We start from the raw sequence: 17460 nt of genomic DNA, 5'->3' as shown, positions 1-17460 counted from the left end.
CATGATTCACTGCAACAATACAGCTCTGAACTGCACAGAAGTGCACTAGACGGAGCAATGCCAACTTCTGCCCGTGCAGCCGAACAACTAACTGTGACACAGGACTGCACCTCGTCACACTGCTGTCACGTTAACATACAACAATGCACATCCGCTCCAAAACTGTGCCTGCTCTCATGCCTCATCTGGTTGTCGACTTCAGACCAATGGTAAAACATGTCCCACAACATGGTGTTGCACACCAGGTAACGAAACTAAGGTGCCAGCATTGTGCACTATTACACCGCAGTACATTTCACATCCAACTACCACGGTGGTTCGAGGCTGGCAGCGAGATCCCTCTCCTGTGGTTCTGCTGTGTAAAGGATGCGGTGGTATGCGTGTGAGCACTCACTCAGCATCACCTATCGTGACGAAGCATCTCAAAGTTGCGGTGTGTAGGCTGAAAAATAGCCACTGGTTCATTGTGCAGAGTCAGAAGTGATTCTTCATGTGTCCACGCAATTTTAAAACAACAAATGGGATCCCTGTGAGAACCATGACCTTAATGACGCTCCTCACGAGCCCTTTCTGATGTCATGAAATCGTGAGCCAGCACAACTCAAAAGCACCTGATTTGCTTTTTATGCCATCAAGGAGAGGGCAGTGTGTGTACAGAGTTGGCTTTGTAGCTAGTTTAGCTTAGCTTATGAGGCTAATGTCCCCAAAAGACTCGGGCTATGAGGGACGGCGTATTAAAGGGCTCTGGAAATTTTGACCACTTGGCTTTTCATAACATGTACTGACATTGCACAGTACAGGGGCGTCTAGAATTTCGCCTGCATTGAAAATTGACTACAGCAGCCGGGATAAATAGTAGTGCAACCTTTCACTCCACAGAATGTATTCAACATTTTGTAAAGGAAACTTCAATAAGATGCTAATGGGCACTAAGAAATTTCACACAATGGACCCAAATACGAACTATAAAATACACTATAAGATTAAAATGTTTTTCATAGGCACTAATCACAGTATTTTTGTTTCAGCAGCCATGACCCTTGCAGCGTGTTATCATGAACACCTCATGTAAATCGATAAGGCTTTTTCAATTAACACCAACACAACATAGAAGGTAGCAGAATGTGAAATGGTCACAAACAGTTGCTATTCTGACAGACAAAATATATTAAAAATCGCTTGGAAACAATGCTCCATAAATATTATGCCATTTCTATTCAGTGGAGACAGTGCTCTGAGAAATGATGATGCAGGTGTTAGTGAACTCTTTTATTGACTTTCGTTCTAAGAAACAAGGAACTCTTAAAGCCTGCAAAATAACACAAAGACATCATTTTGATGTTGGACCCCTATTTGTCACTATTCAATCCCGCCACTAACACTGCTGGAATAAAGACAAAGATTTACACAAGAAAAAGTTTTCCTTTATTGCCAGACAAACTTTACAGGTTCAGTGATATTAATAAGTGAATTTATAATTAGGGTCACAAAAATTATCTCACTAAGACTGCACTAATAAAATGAATTGTTATGCGACCTTTCACTCCCCCAAATCTCTTTATTGAGGCAGGGTGACAACTAGCGCCAGTGAATAATACTGAGTACAATGTTTTTGAAAGTCTCGGTCCAACAAGAAGTGATGCTACTCATGTGTGACAGTGATTTGATTTCCGTTCATGCAAGTTTACAAGAATAGCAGGCTTCCTAACTGTCTTAAGGAATGACTCAGAGCGGGTGTGTAGTCTAATGACAGAAAAAATGTCATTTTCTGAGAAGTTTGTCAAAACGAACAAAGCTTACAAATGTAATTAATGATGAGGGATAGCTACCAGCACCTTTCATGTGGTAGTCAGCTAGAATATTGTTAGCTTGTACACAAACTGGCAGTTAGCAAAACATTTGTACCAGGGGAATCACGGACCATTGCTATTTTTTGTGAATAGTGTTCTTGTGGAGGTTCAAATTATGGCTCTGAGTGAATCTTTTTTGGCACAAGTCACATTGGAAGGGCTTTATGCCCTTATGGGATCTAATATGCCTTGCAAGGTCTGAACGTACTGCAAAAGCCATGGGGCACAGCTGGCACTGAAACGGCTTTTCACCCGTGTCGGTACGGATGTGTCCCACCAGGCTGTTTCTCTGTGCAAAGCTGCTACCACAGTGGTCACAATGGTATGGGCGGTCACCTGTGTGAGTGCGCTCGTGTACCTTTAAGGTGAAATTTAGTGAAAAGCTCTTTCCACAGTTGTTACAGCGGTATGGGCGGTCACCTGTATGGACTCTGAGATGCCGCACTAGATGGTCTCTTCTTTTGAATCCCTTGCTGCAGTGGGTGCATTTGTGCAGCTTATTTCCTGTGGGATTACCCCGGCGGTTACCCATACTAGGAGTAGATTCCATGCAGTGGCTCACAGGGTGCCTTTCACTGGTTGAATCTTCCACAGCAGGTGCGCCATGGTCGCTCTGTGTCACGACTGAACCTGTGTTACACAGGCAGAGTAATTTAAAAAAACAGCGAGAACCAACAATCCACAGTTCACTTGGAGTTAGGAAGAAATGTTGAATGCAGCAGACACATTCATCAAAAGCTGTTGATGTCTATCAAAAGTTTTATTCAACAGATCAGCCTTGAAGAGTTAACTCAGACCGGAAACAAGATGTCTCTACAGTCAATTCTGCACGCAGGCAAAAAAAAAAAAACATTTAAACTGCAAGAAATGTTGTCACTGCTAAAAAAAAAATATGGCAGCCATTGTAATCCATCCAAAGTTGCTGCATTTGACCCTTGCGCTTACATAAACTGGCATCGTAACCGACACTGCCCAAAGTCCACCCAAGTGGGCTTAACCCTTTCCAGTCATTTGCCGCACTGTGCCCGACAGCGGAAAATTGCATATCCGGTCAGTTCAGGCCATGGCTTGACACACAGTTTTGCCAGCTATTTCCGTACAAAAAATTTTGCACCATTTGGTTATAATTATTGTAGCCTGCAAATTAACTATTTGGCTTTCCTTCTGAGGATAGCTCCCCACACTGATGCAAAATTATTTCATTCATGACATGGATTTAAAGGCCAATAAATGCTGCCAAAAAATAATGGCATGACTTCCATTCCAGTAGGTGAATGTTATTGACAGTTGTGGAATAAGTTTGTAGAAAAGAATGTGACTTTCCTGACAAAGAAAACTATGTGCACCCTGCTTCAAGGATTGCGAGCTGTATGCAGTGAGAGAACGATAAAAGGAGGCAAACGGTGCTTTTTTTTTAAGATTGGCGAGAGGAAGCCTGGCCTCCACCTGCGAGGTACCACACTCTAAACAAGTAAAGGTGAGACCCGACCAAAGCTGAACAAAAATGGTTTAAATATGTGCCTATAACCAAATCTAGGTAAGGCAGTCACTTTCTTTGCTATGGGCTAGAAAGACCATAATGCTGACTGGTGCAGTATTCACTGGAAAAAATACACTCGACTGGAAAGGGTCAATAGCTAAATAAGTAGCTCTAAGCTTACCTTAGCCCAATGACATTTTTTTTTTTTTAGTCTGTGTAGGTAGGTCAAGGCTAGAGGCCTAAGGAAGCCTTGGTGCCCCGTACAATTTCTTGCATCAATGAACAGAACCCATATAGGTCCTAGTTCGGTGAGTATAGTTCACATATCACAGAAAACAAATTTACAGAATATCGAAGACACATATCACCATACTTCACCACAGTTCAGTAAACTAAAGCTTCCGTATCCTAGAAACTGTTCTTTGAAAGACAACCTTCAGGAAAGCATATATGGATAAAAAGTGTAGATTCTAACCTGGTGAGTGATGTCCAGAAGGTGCAGCATGTTTGTGGTCCCCGGAGCACAAGCCTGCATGTGAAAACCACATTACATATACTAAGACACTAAGCTCATGTGGTGTTCTGTGCATGACACGGTGAATATGGATTACAATCCCGTTGAACAGCTTTTCCAGGTTGTGTAGGTCGAGCTGGAAAAGAAGTGTGTTGAAAAGCAAACATTCGTTTTAGTTCTGCATGAAGATAACTACAATACTTATGCTCTAGAAAAACTGATAATTGCCTACAAATTTATAGGCCTACTGGTACCGAGCCAGCAACCATTGCATTGAAGAATGAACTTGCATCATTTCTGGCTTCATGGGATGGGCAGCAAAAATCTGCCTACACAGGCTTAAGAATTAACGAGTGTCATTCACTGTTAATGACAAAAAACATTGGTACAGCCATCATTTTTTTATTAAAACTTTATGGCAGTTCTACTATGCACAGTAAAAGAACTTTCGGTGGATGATTACTGGTAAAAACACCCTGGCTACAGCTGCCCACAAATGCTGCGAATTTGCCCAACATGCTGGTCCGCCTCCAGCGTCTCAAGAGTGCAATTAATGGAGTAGAAGCACATATAAAACTGCACACTACTCTGTCTTAAGTGCAGTGCGAGCATACCATATTTACAAGTTTGGCACCCGAATCTCCAATTTTGACAAGAAACCAGGGGGTTTTTGAAAAAAGGAAGAAACTGTTGTGACCAAGATTCACAATGCTCTGCTCTGAAAATTGTTTAAGGTGACCAGCTTTTCCAACACCATGGATGGCACTGAAAAAGTCCATCCCTGAGAACATGGTGATGAGGTGAGCTCACTGGACAGCAACGGGAGTGAGAGCTGGTGACGACAGTGATTAATTCTTATGACGCAAGGGCAGCTTTGGTTAGAGAGCATTGTGGTACTTTCATCAACAAGAGGCGGGGGGGGGGGGGGTTGAATACCCATTTCCAGGCACTCCATTCAGCAGAATCCAGGGGGAAAGCTTGCGTATCGTAACACAGGTGGGTACCCAGTGGCACAGGAAATCCAACCCCGCACATCCTACGTGCGAGATGCACGCTCCAATGACTAGGCCACCGTTGCAGGGAGAGTGAATGTGGCAAGAAACAACGAGTAAAGGTGCGGCGTGTCATCAGTTGAATTATTCTGAGCAGAAATCACAGCAACACTACACTCGTTTTACGGACATTCTTTTGATGCAAGGGAACCAGTCAGGCAAAACTAAAAAGCGAACACTGCAGGTCAGTAAATCTGGTAAAACTGGCGCTGCATTGTGCAATAGTGTATAGCAAAAGAGCACACAGCTTAACAAAAACATAGGCCAACTTTTTAAATGGCTTCGCATTATAATAAAACAATTTCCAGCTCAATAACAAATCAAAGCTCATACCACCATCATGAAATGAAATCTGTACATAATGAATTCCAGATGTGCAGATATACACAGCAATGAATATAGTTTTGACAGAGTCAATAATGCTTGGTAGAATGACAAAATGAGGTCAGTCACTTATGACAAACCACAAGGAATCATAGTGTACTCTTCAGCAAAGCCAAAAGGAAACCCAAAAACAAGTAAACAGCATCAAATACAATAGAATGTAAAATTCACCCCACAATACAGGACAGGTTTAACAGAGCTACAGTCTTCACACAGCGCCAACCAGGAGACAAAGGAAGAGTGTGAAGTGCTGGAGTTACATCGAATTACGTAAGCAAGCATTTGCAGATTCGAGGTCATACAGCACAAGATTCAGGATAAATGTGGTGTGTCAAACACAGAGGCACGAAACGCCAAGAGCAATTTTCGTGCAATTTTCATCCTTGATGTTTCTGCTTTGATTGAGAAATGAAAGAATATTGCATAAGTGAAAAAATTCCGAAATTACCGAATCCGAATGAGAAAAGTTCCGAAACAAGACGGAACGAGCTGGCGGGAGAATGTTTCCACCACAAGGCCTCCCTGCACTAGTGGAGAGTGGATCGCCGCGTCGAAACGAACATTCGCGACAAATTGCTTAGCCCAAGAGAGAGTGCTCTCCTGCATGTGCGCAGCAACCATGCAATCTGTGGTGCTCATGTCGGTGCAATGCAGTCACCCTCTCTTGTTAGTTAAGGTAACTAACTAGGGAGGGTCACATGGCACTCCCCTCCTTGAGACCGGCCATGGGAGGGTGCATCGCAGGAACGGAAACCACAGGGGAAGGCGTGGGCAACGTACCGACACACGACAGGCACTGTCCAAAATCCACCCAGGTGCACTTAATAGCTAGATGAATGGCAATTAGTGACGCTTAGCACATAGGACAATGCCATTTCTTTTGCTTTATTTGCCTCTCAGACAGTGTTGAAGAGAGGGCCAAGGCTAAAGGCTAACAGCCGCAGGAGGAGTCAAACCCTGTGAAGTTTTAACATCATCGCACAGAACTCACAGGGGTGACAGTTTGGTAAAGAGTTGATATTTCAAAGAACACAACTTTCCAGGATATCGAAGGCCAATATTGTCACTTAGCAGAGTTCTGCAAACTGAAGCTTCCATATCCTTCACGCTGACTGTCAAAAGACAACCTTCACGAAAGCATATATGGAGAAAAAGAGAAAAACTGTAGACACCAACCTGATGAGTTCTGTCCAGAAGGTACACCATGTTTGTGATCCCCGGAGCTCAAGCCTGCATGTGAAAACCAGACAACATTCACTAAGACAAAAGATTACATGTGCAACAGCTCACGTGGTGTCATGTGGATGACACAATGAATACAGAATACACTCGTAAAACAGCTTTACCAGGTTGTGCAAATTCAGTAGGACGAGACTGAGAAGAAGCGAGTTCCAAAGCAACACCATTGGCTTTTAATTCTGCATGCAGATTACTATACCTACGCCCACGAAAAAGAGACAATTGCCTATAAATTTACAGACCTATTAGAACCTAGCCAACAGCCACTGCATTGACAAACCTGCATATTTTCTGGTTTCATGGGAAGGTCAGTTCAAGTCTGCCAACAGAGGCCAACAAAAGACATGTCCCACAATACATATTTTACAGGACAGGGGCATCAAGCTACGGGTCAGCATAGACTGGCTGCAGTTCTTCCTCTGGAATGTTCTTCCCCTGGCAACTGGTGCTCCTTCACTAGCTGCAAAATCGAGAACACACAAAAAAGGCACAGCACACACACAAAAAATACACAGGCATTGTTCAATATGGCTATGGGATGTAGTCCTGCTTTTTAAAATAGACCATTTAGTGGATCTGAAGGGTATAATGCATTTTTCATTCCAGTGAAGCGGCTATATTAGGATGTGGAAAAAGAATTTTATACTTGCATGCCAAGGAGACTACTTCAGTATAAAAAAAAAACACTGGTGACATGCGTTGAAGCTGTTTGTACCAGTTTTCGGCATAAACTCCTGGTTAAAGGTACCGTCATCGGGATATGGTTAACCAGCTTACACAAGTCACCGTAACGCACCATGAACGGTTTTCACACATAACGGCACAGAATTCATAAATAATCACCCTTTTTACCGCAAAGCTCTATACTGCAAAAGAACTAATTGTTGCATTTGCTATGCGATTACAAACACAAGAGAACGTAGGTATCCGAGAAGAAATGCGAACGGCGCAATCTCCACGAACGTGCTGTCTTTGCTAAAGCCTGCTACATGAGAAATAAGGTGTGGAAAGTTCACTGGTAACCGAGTCAATGAGATGGTCACGACCAAAAACACACCCCATATGAGTGTTCATAAATTAACGACAAATGCAGCTTTGCAGCCTATTTTATCTACTTGCCAACTGATGCAAGTGTTGAAGTAGCAGGTTTAAAGGAATAATTCCAGCAAATTTTCCAGAAGAAAATTTGTCTGGTATTGCGGTCATACAGTTCTGCGGCTTTCATGTTACTAAAAAAAGCGTCAATAAGCCCAAATCTCTTTCATGACTGCACGATGACATTTGGGCACGCACGTACAAAGACGGAGCATATCTTCACAAGCGTATGCTGCCGTACGCGACCGAAGCGTGGCCTTGTGGTAGAGCATCCGCCTCGCATTCGGGAGGTGCTGGGTTTGATCCCCAGTGCCGCCGGGTACCCACCGGTGATACAATGGGTACAAGATTTCCCCTGGCCTGGTGCTCGGCTCTCTATAGGGTGAGATGCTTGGGAAAAGGGTTTCGACCAAATAGTTGCCTTGACGGATCAGCGATAAGTTCCACTGTCAAGCAACCATAAGCCCGCCTCGTGCGGCAGAAGCCCAACTTGTGGCCCTTTTTTTTCTTCTGTAAGGTGCAGCTTTTTGCTCAAGTTGGTGCAGTACCACTGAACTCACGTTAGAGCGAGCTCGTTTAAACTTCATTGAACTCTTCAAACTTCGTCGAAACTGTGAACTCTGAACTGAATCACGAACCACCTTTGCAGGCTGATGGTGTTCGAAACTGATTTTGCCCCCGAAAGGACACAGAGGGGTTTGCAGAGCCTCTTCCAAGCGCACATCCCTGAAGAAGCTGGGCGCCGGGCTGGGGGACGCTTGTACCCTTTTGTACCGGTGGGTGTCCGACGGTGGGTTTCGAACCAACCACCTCCCGCAGCCGAAGCGGACAACCAAGCCTCTAGGCCACGACTGCGGTGGCCTAGCGTGGCCTTGTGGTAGAGCATCCGCCTCGCATTCGGGAGGTGCTGGGTTCGATCCCCAGTGCCGCCGGGTACCCACCGGTTTCTTTAATGGGTACAAGATTTCCCCTGGCCTGGTGCTCGGCTCTCTATAGGGAGAGATGCTTGGGAAAAGGGTCTTAGACCAAACAGTTGCCTTGACAGATGAGTGATAAGTTCCCCTGTCAAGCAACCTTAAATCTGCCTCGTGCGGTAGAAGCCCGACTTGTGGCCCTTTTTTACTTCTCCCAAACGTACACCCCTAACGAAAGCCGAGCACCAGGCCGGGGGACGCTTGTACCCTTTTGTACCGGTGGGCGCCCGGCGGTGGGTTTCGAACCACCCACCTCCAGCAGCCGAGATGGGCGCTCAAACCACTGGGCCACGAATGCGGTCGAATAATGTTATCCTTGCTTTGTATGCACATAGATTTCTTCTTCATACCCTTAAGAATGGCGCATACCCACGTGGGGGGATTGGCCAAGGTGTAGCGACATAAACAAGGAAATTTCCATCAGCGATTACGACAAAATATTGCAGCCAAGCGTAATAAATTTTGAAAAATGTGTCAATGATAAACGACAGAATATTTTAAGTTAAATAACAAAGAACACTGCAGTGAAAAAAAAAGAAAAACTCCAAGAATTTTACAAGAGTTAGGGAATCAACCTCCCAGTTGCAATTATGTAATCACGAAGAATACCACAAACTGAACCCAATGCAAATCCTTTGGCGCTCACACTGAAGGATAACAACACTGGCAGAGATAACGGAAGCCCTAGCCTGGAGAGGGACCTCCAGGTAAATCTTTCTCTGAAGTGAGAAATTTGGACAGTGACAAGGAAATGGTCCACAGATTCAACGTGCCCGCATGAGTCACATAGGTTTGTTGGTGACCACCCACATCCGCATAGATATAAATTTAAACTGGAAATCCTGCATCGCAGCCGCGTCATTGATACGTCACAATGCCTGACATCAGTCATCGGGTCCAACGACCTGAGGAAAGTTCGCGCTGTGAGTAGTTGAAAGCGGGAAATTAGATCAGGGATACTGGCTTCGAGATAAAGCAGAGGGTTTGAAACTGATTTTGGGAGACCAAGGCAGAGACGTAGAGCTTGTCTTTCCAGTAAAATTAAGAGTTATATCTCATAGTTTGCGCTACCAGAGAACAGAATGTAGCCAGATTCAAGTACAGGTCGTAGATAGGCTTTGTATAGTAACAATAATGTGTCGCGGCGCATCCCAAACTTTTTATTGGCGATTCGTCTCAGCCGGCCTAGAGCGTGTTCTCCTTTAAACACATTGTTCATTATATGAAGGCTCCGATCTAATGTTGGGTGATAAGTAACACCCAGATATTGAATGGATTCCGCTTGTGGAATCTGGTTAGAGCGATGGACTAATGAAATGTGCAAAGGCGTGTCTGGAGGAAATACCGGTATGCCACATTTGTTAACTTTCAGGGATGAATTAATATGGTGCAACCAAACTCCAACAGCATCAAAATATCCCTGCAGAATCTGGTAAAAGGGAATGGATATCCCAGGCCAAAGCGAAAAAAGCTATGTCATCTGCATACAAAAAATCTGTTATATCAGGACGAATGGAGATGTCACTGACCAAAGTATTAAAAAGCAGCAGGGATAGCACCGAACCTTGCGGCACTCCTCTTGATTGATAATAAGTATTAGAACATAGGGTTCCCTCTGTGCAGTAAAAGTATCTGTCCTTCAGAAATTCAGAGATCCACGCATAAATGTAGGTTGGAGGATGTAACTGTGCAAGTCTGTTAAGTAAATAAGTATGTTCTACACTATCATAGGCCTTTGCTACATCAAGAGCCACCAAAGCTGAAGCTTCCCTTCTACATATTGAGAGCCTGACTCTACTCTCTAGATCCACATGCGCAGAATATATAGAGCATCCGTGACGAAAGCCAACCTGTACTGAGCTAATGCCATTAACATCTTGAACATGTTTTGTGAGACGACTACGCACTATTCTTTCTATTAATTTGACTAAATTTGAAGTTAGTGCAATTGGCCAAATATTATCTCAGACATATCCTTTCCCTGCATCTTTCATCAATAAAATAATTTTCGCTATCTTCTAAATGCTTGGACTCCATGCATTTTTCAATCAAGCACTGACAATATCTAAGAGGTTGCTTGTGAAATCCTGAGCTAAAATTTTAATCGTACCAATACCGGCACCATCTTCTCCTAGAGCTGCAGGATGCAACATTGCCAGGACTGAGGAGCTCTGATGCGTCAACCTCGGTATAATCCGAAGAGGGTGAGGCTGGCACAAAGGGACGTTTCTCTGCGTCTGGAAATGTAACGCCAGTGCCCGAGCAATACTCTTCATGGTTTCCTGAGCCTTTTGTGGTGATAACACTGTTGAAGAAGTGAGCTGAGGGACTGAAGAACTCGTGTTGCGTTCCAAGAATCTATGCAGAGCCTTTCGATTACGAGGATTTGAAAGATAAGCGTTTAAATTTTGGATATACTCCTCCTTGGCTTCTGCAATTGTTCTTTTGAAAGATGCAGAGAAAAATTTGTAATTTAACCAATTTGATGAACTCTGGTTGCAGGATGGCCTCTTCCAGGCCGCTTTTCTGCAAAGATATGCCTTCTCACATTCTTGTGTCCACCAGGGAGACAGCTGAGTAGTAGAGGCTGCTGCGTGCACAGTGAATATTGAGTGGTCTACTGAACATTGCAAAAATGAAACCGTCTGCTGAGCTCTGTCATCCCGGCTAGTACTGACTATAGAGGCAAGTGAGGCGGACATCAAATTTTTATAAATACTGTGGTTGACAGACTTATGGGCTACATAACTATTTTTGAGCGGAGATAACCGGAGAGTGAAAGTTATAGGAAAGTGGTCACTAGATGTACCCGAATCTTCTGTCGACCAATCAGTTATAGCCTGCCTGCTGATAATGTTAAGTCAATGGCTGAGCGAGCAACACCTCGCATAAAACTTATTCCACTTGAATTGCAACAGCGTACAGCATTTGTAGACAGCCACGACCAGAGAAGCTGGCCGCAGGAATCAGTGCAACTTCCCCAATCACTATGGTGGGAATTAAAATCTCCTGCAATGACTACACTGCTTTCATCAACCACCAAGCAGTCTAAACAGTCTGTCCTGTGTACACCTAAAGGAAAATAGACATTAACAGTTGTAATATCGGCACACTGCGGAAATGAAATTTTGATCGCTAAAAGCTCGCAGTCAGGGAGAAGAATTTTCTCAGAGATACATGCCTAATGACATATATGTTTAGATAGCATGGTTACCAATCCGCTTCCCCTACCAGTATTTCGAGCTGATCCGAAAACTGTAAAGTTTCTAATTGAAAATGATTTATAACGTGATAACCACCTTTCTTGTAAAAGTACGATATCAGGGTTATGCTTGTGAATAAGTAGTTCTAAATCTAGAAGAGAAGAGAGTATGGAGTGGCAATTCCATTGTAACACTGATACCTGCCCTGATTATTGACCAATTGAAGAGGCAGAAACCGCTTATTTGAGGATATCAACATGTGAAGGAAGTTTTGGTGGGCCTTTTAGCTTTCATCAGGGGAGAACTAGATTTAGATCGTGACGAGGAAGCACGACACTTCTGCGGAGGACAGGACATTTCGACATCTGTTGTGCATATATGTCGGGGCGACATGCACTGCTAGGAACAGAGATGTGAGGTGGGACCTTGGAAGCATCAGCAGGTGATGTTGAGCAGCTAGCACTAGCTGCACAAGCTGACACAGATGCAGACTTTGCTGCCAAAACGGATGTTGATGGTGACGCAGATTGAACCACAATGAACTGAGCCAACACCTCATAAAATGTGTTTAGCATTCACTCAGACACATTTTTAAGGGCTTTTTCTACAGTGGTGACAATGGAGGCAGTCAATTTGGACTCAGTGTCCCCAAAAGAAGCATGCACACGAATAGCATATGAATCTTTTTTCCTGTTAAGAAGAGCGCAAGCATCAGCTCTGGAGCACCACTTCTCTTTGGTGATGTCTAACAAGCTACGCTCTTCACAGCGTTTTGCACACTCGGCATCATCTGCTGAGTGGTTGTTGCTGCAGAGGCAGCAATGAGGCTGATCTGGGGTGCAGTTATCAGCAGCACGACCTTCTCCAACGAAACGGCAGCAGGTCTCTGACTTGCATGCTTTGCCGCTATGCCCGAACCACCAACAGTTGGTGCTTTGCAGAGGGCGCGGTTGCTGAGTGTCCACACGATTTACAATCGACCTGAGCTTTAGTCCATCAGAGCAGGAAGAGCCGGCAAAAGTTTTTATCACAGACTCAGTAGGCACACGCGAGCCATTGACATCTCTACTGCATCGACAGACTGAAAGGACTCCAACTCCTGCATCCTGAAACACTATTTCCTGCGGGGGTGATGCTGGGTCGACACCGCGCACAATACCTTCGACACATGCAAGCTGTTCGGGAATGAATGCTTTCACCGGGAATGAGCTGAAAATTTGGCACTGGAGCAAGTCTGCTACACAAGCGCTGTCTGAGGACTTGCAAACAATGCCTCGACGGCCAAATGGACGCACTTCAGAGATCTGCAGATAGTGGGCTGTAAATGATCTTAGCTCCCGTTGAATTAGTTCGGGGGTTTTCATTTTGATCGCCCCCTCACCGATTGGGACGAGAGGCACAGGAATTTCATCAATGCCACTTTTTGGAAGGACTCAAGCCGCAGGCTTCGGGCAGGCAAGCTGGCAAACCAAGCTGCCAACCCTCCACCTGGGGAAGTCAAAGACATCTCTCAGCGAAACGGCCCCTCATGTTCACATGCATGAACTGCGTCTTAACCTAAGCCTTGGCCAAAACCCCCCAACACAGAACGGCCTCACCAATGATGAACAAGCCGGAACCACCAGGAGAAGCACAGAAACAGCAGCAGCCCGCAAGGATACGTCAGCGCACTCCTTCTATCTTATTGTTCCTACAGACCGACAACACACAAATTATGTAATGCAACAACTAGAGGAAACTGGAGGAACGGTCACAACCGGCAACACACGAAAAGTAGGGCCCAGAGGAACGAAAAGTGTGCGATTATTGATGCCACCCGCGATGCAGCTTGCGCCATCATACATCTGCTCTCAATGTTGGCGTAGGCACGTTTGAATAGATGTATAAAAGAAAACATCAGGACCATGTGTACAACCTTAATTAAGTATTAACGACGAAGGAAAGTTTGAGCTGTGCCCAAGGTATAGTTGATTGAAAACTGACATTCAGTTCTGACCTTCCAAAGCGATCAAAAGCAAAACCGAAATTCGACACTGTTGGTTTCGATATCGCACCTGATGGGGCGCAATGCTTGAATTTTTTATCTGAATTTTATATCCGCGGCTTAACTTCTACGTGCAACGGTTTACTGAGCGCCACTGCGAACGGCGCGAATAGAAACCATATGTGGGGGTACTTCTCCACTGCAATATAGTTGTTTGAAAACTGGCTGTCAGCTGTGACCTTCCAGCGTGATCGAAAGCAAAACTGTTGGTTTCGATATCGCACCCGCTGTAGCGCAATGCTTCAATTTTGTATCCGAATTTTATATCCCGCTTAACTTGCACGTGCGATGGTTTGCTCGTCGCCACTGCTTACTGCCCGAATAGAAACCATATGCGGCGATTCCTCTCCCACACTCTGCCGACGCGTTGAATGCGCAGCACTAGAACACGTCCAGCTCGATGCCGCCACGCACATTACGCATGTCACGCCTATCCTAAACGCCTGTTACGAGGACCTGATCATGTGTACAGTTTTAAAATACAGCTGCTGTCCGTGCATACTTTCAGAAAATGCGATAAGGTGACTCTATGCAACGAGATCCTTTGGAGGGACACTTCGCTAATTGCGATTGTCGATGGTATAAATAACGTTCTACTCCGGCAGTTGTAATGGATTTTAGCGCATTCGTTGCGGAGTAGAGGAGGTTACCCTGGTATGTGAGCTGCCTGTTGCCTTTTCCACAACATACAGAGACTTCCATATTTATCTGACAGATTTTGACAAAAAATATTCCTGGTAGCAAATTTCAAAAGCAGATATATATCGATCAACAAGATATATCGCGTACGTACGTGTTTGTCTTCGCGTTGAGTTTTATGGCGCGTACGCGACTGCGACCACCATGCGCCCACCAAAGGATAGAATTTGTTTGCTTTTGAGAAACCTCTGGGACGCTTTATTAAATCTGATAGTTTGATAAGCTTGCTTTTTTTTTAGATATATAAAAACGAGACATTTCCACAAGCGCACTTTCTCCAATGAGCAAACAAGGGTGTAAGACTGGCAGGCATTCAGAATAAAACATCTGAAAATATCTTTTCCCCACTCTGTCCAGCTTTGCGCATGAACATGAAATACGCGATTATGGTGACCACTTCTCCGCACAACTCGCATGCTGATGACTCCTCTTTTGCAAGCAGCTGTGTAGTGTGCTCGTCCAATATATGCAGAAACAACATAAAATGACCAATTAATGACACATATATATATATATATAGGAGAGAGCTAGGGGCGTTGCTTGTCAGGCATTCATGCCTTTTGTTCTGCTTAATATGTGACCTGATTTAAAACTTTGCGAGCATTGTTCTGAACGTGCTGATTTATGATTGATTTGTACTGCAATCTAGGCATTTAAATTCTTCTGTACGGGGCTAATGGCACTTACTGTGTTGCCTGCATTATTTTTGCAGTGAGCACAGACTCATCTGATAGTACATTCCTGCAGGCTTCACATTTAACGGGATTCGATACATTTTTTACACAGTTTTCTTGACTGATCAACATTGATAACAAACTTCAACAGCTGTCAACCTGAAAACTTAATAACAAGCAAATTATTTCAGCTTTTATTTTTTATGCTGTCCAAGTAATCATATAACCCAAGTCCCGCATTGCAGTTCTAATCCTTGCTCCCTCTCTCTGCTTGATCAAAATGCCATACTTTTCTGTGAAAATGGAGTGGGTCTTACTTTACCTTAGCACTTACCTGAAGGATCTTTAAACCAACTTTTTTCTATGTATATTCATTTAAGTGACCATGACATCAATTCTGCTATAAAAGCTTTTACTAGGTGTATCTTAAGATTTACTTCAGTGTTTCATTTCAGAATTTTTATTTATTTGTTTCTTACTACCTGAAAGGCCCTTTGAAGGGGAATTACATATAGGGGTGGGTTACAGAGCATACAACAATGCCTCAGTTGATGACTTGAATAGTGATCAATCAGTCAGTATGGAGCATGACGTGGCCAGGCAAGTCATTCCTGTCTTTCGCAGTGCTCACAAAAAATGAAGACAGATGTGCGGGCATGCGGAAGAAAGGTGGTCTTTTCTTGGTTCGTGCAGCTGGAGGTGCAGTAGAGAGGAATGAAAATATGGTAACAGACTCGAACGGAACATGATAATCGAATTGGTGATATAGACATAGTTTTGCAATGTGACGTCGGTCAGTTAAGTCTGTGAGATGAGCATTGCATTTTAGTCTGGCGACACCTGTCTGATACTAATAAGAGAAGATGAGCCTAGCGATGTGATATTGTATCGCTTCTAGTTCATTAGATCATTTTGATTACGGTCTCAAATAGCACATGCATACTCCAGTTTGGGCCATACAAATGTTACATAGGCTAATTATTTCAACGATGGTGGTTGAAAGCTTATAGTCTATAGAGCTTACAGAGTATCATTTATAGGAAATATTCACTCTTGATTTCTTTGTACCGAGCCTGCGCAGCACAATGATCTGCTTTCTCATTGCCACTGATTCCGATGTTGGTCGGACCACAGCAATATTTTCTCATGTCTATTTATTGTGCTCTCTTGTTACGTTGTGTATGGTGCCTCTGACTAGTGGTGCGGCTGCATTCTCATAGTGAAGTGAGGCGAGTAAGCTCAGAGAATCTGTGGAAATGATGCTGTTCTCGATGTTATCATTTACTGTTTTTTCTACAGCCACAGACGCAGCGTAACACTCTGCAGGAAAGATGGACACACTCTGAGATAGCCGTACTCTTCTTTCCCAATTGTTTTGTACTACAGCACTTCCAACGTAGCGTGCTGATTTTGAACCATTAGCATAAGATGCTGCGCATTCTTCATATTTTTTGTTTCCTAAACATTCTTGTAATATATATTCATTCACAGTTTATTTGTTCTAAAAATGTTGTTAATATGTGGTAATGTGAAGTATGTACAAGATAGCATTATGGTCTGTATTGTTTAAGAAGTTATATAAAACATCAGCGCTAGCCTGGATTTTCTGTAACTGATGAAAAATTGCCCAATGGCCATCAAAACTCTCTTGGACGTCCCATGGACATCCAAAACGTCCACATGACATCCAAGGGAGTTTATTGCCCACTGGGTGGTGCCGCTCGCTTATGCAATTTCCCAAAACGCTGTCTGAGCAGCCATAAGAATGGGCTGCTCCCCACTGCCAGTCGGTGAAGCAACCGAAGGCTTGGCTCAGTGGGTGGGCAAGTTGAGGAGTTCCTCGAAGATGCCGTTTAATTTTCTTGCAAAAATGAAGAGAAGTGCGGTTTTCAAAAAAAAATGTTATAAATGAAGTCACAATTATAAACTCTTCAAGGAACACGTACTTTTGCATGCTGATGCCAAGCGTTCATTTCATTTTATGTACAATAAGTCCTTCTGAAGTTAAGCAATATTTTATGTTACATTTTGCTGCGTGTTTTATAGAAACTTTGCTGAGAGGAACTTGATAGAACACAAGCCATTGGTTTCTCTTGACATCAATTAAGCTATTACAAGAAGGGTGCAGTTATCATCCTGCCTGTCATAGAAGTTGAGTCACAGGATTTTGAAGTTCACCTTTCAGAAACAGGAATATATATTTCTCTTCCTGTTTATGAATGAAGTGGAAAATTCAAAACTTTATAACTCAG

At 43.7% G+C, this 17460-nt stretch overlaps 1 long non-coding RNA gene across 1 annotated transcript; it reads right to left on the bottom strand.

The window, feature by feature from the left end:
* Positions 1 to 3802: 3802 nt before the first annotated feature.
* Positions 3803 to 14526, bottom strand: LOC149329379 (uncharacterized). Its single transcript, XR_016285564.1, has 3 exons — positions 6800 to 14526; positions 6457 to 6510; positions 3803 to 3859 (listed from the first exon to the last, which is right to left on the bottom strand). It is a non-coding gene; the product is annotated as an uncharacterized LOC149329379 (long non-coding RNA).
* Positions 14527 to 17460: the final 2934 nt, after the last annotated feature.

The sequence above is a fragment of the Amblyomma mixtum genome, chromosome 9, assembly GCF_055824585.1.
Source record: "Amblyomma mixtum isolate Tamu chromosome 9, ASM5582458v1, whole genome shotgun sequence".
NCBI classification, from domain to species: Eukaryota; Metazoa; Arthropoda; class Arachnida; order Ixodida; family Ixodidae; genus Amblyomma; species Amblyomma mixtum.
Note: the sequence above shows the minus strand (reverse complement) of the source record. Positions and strands in the feature narration are given on the sequence as shown.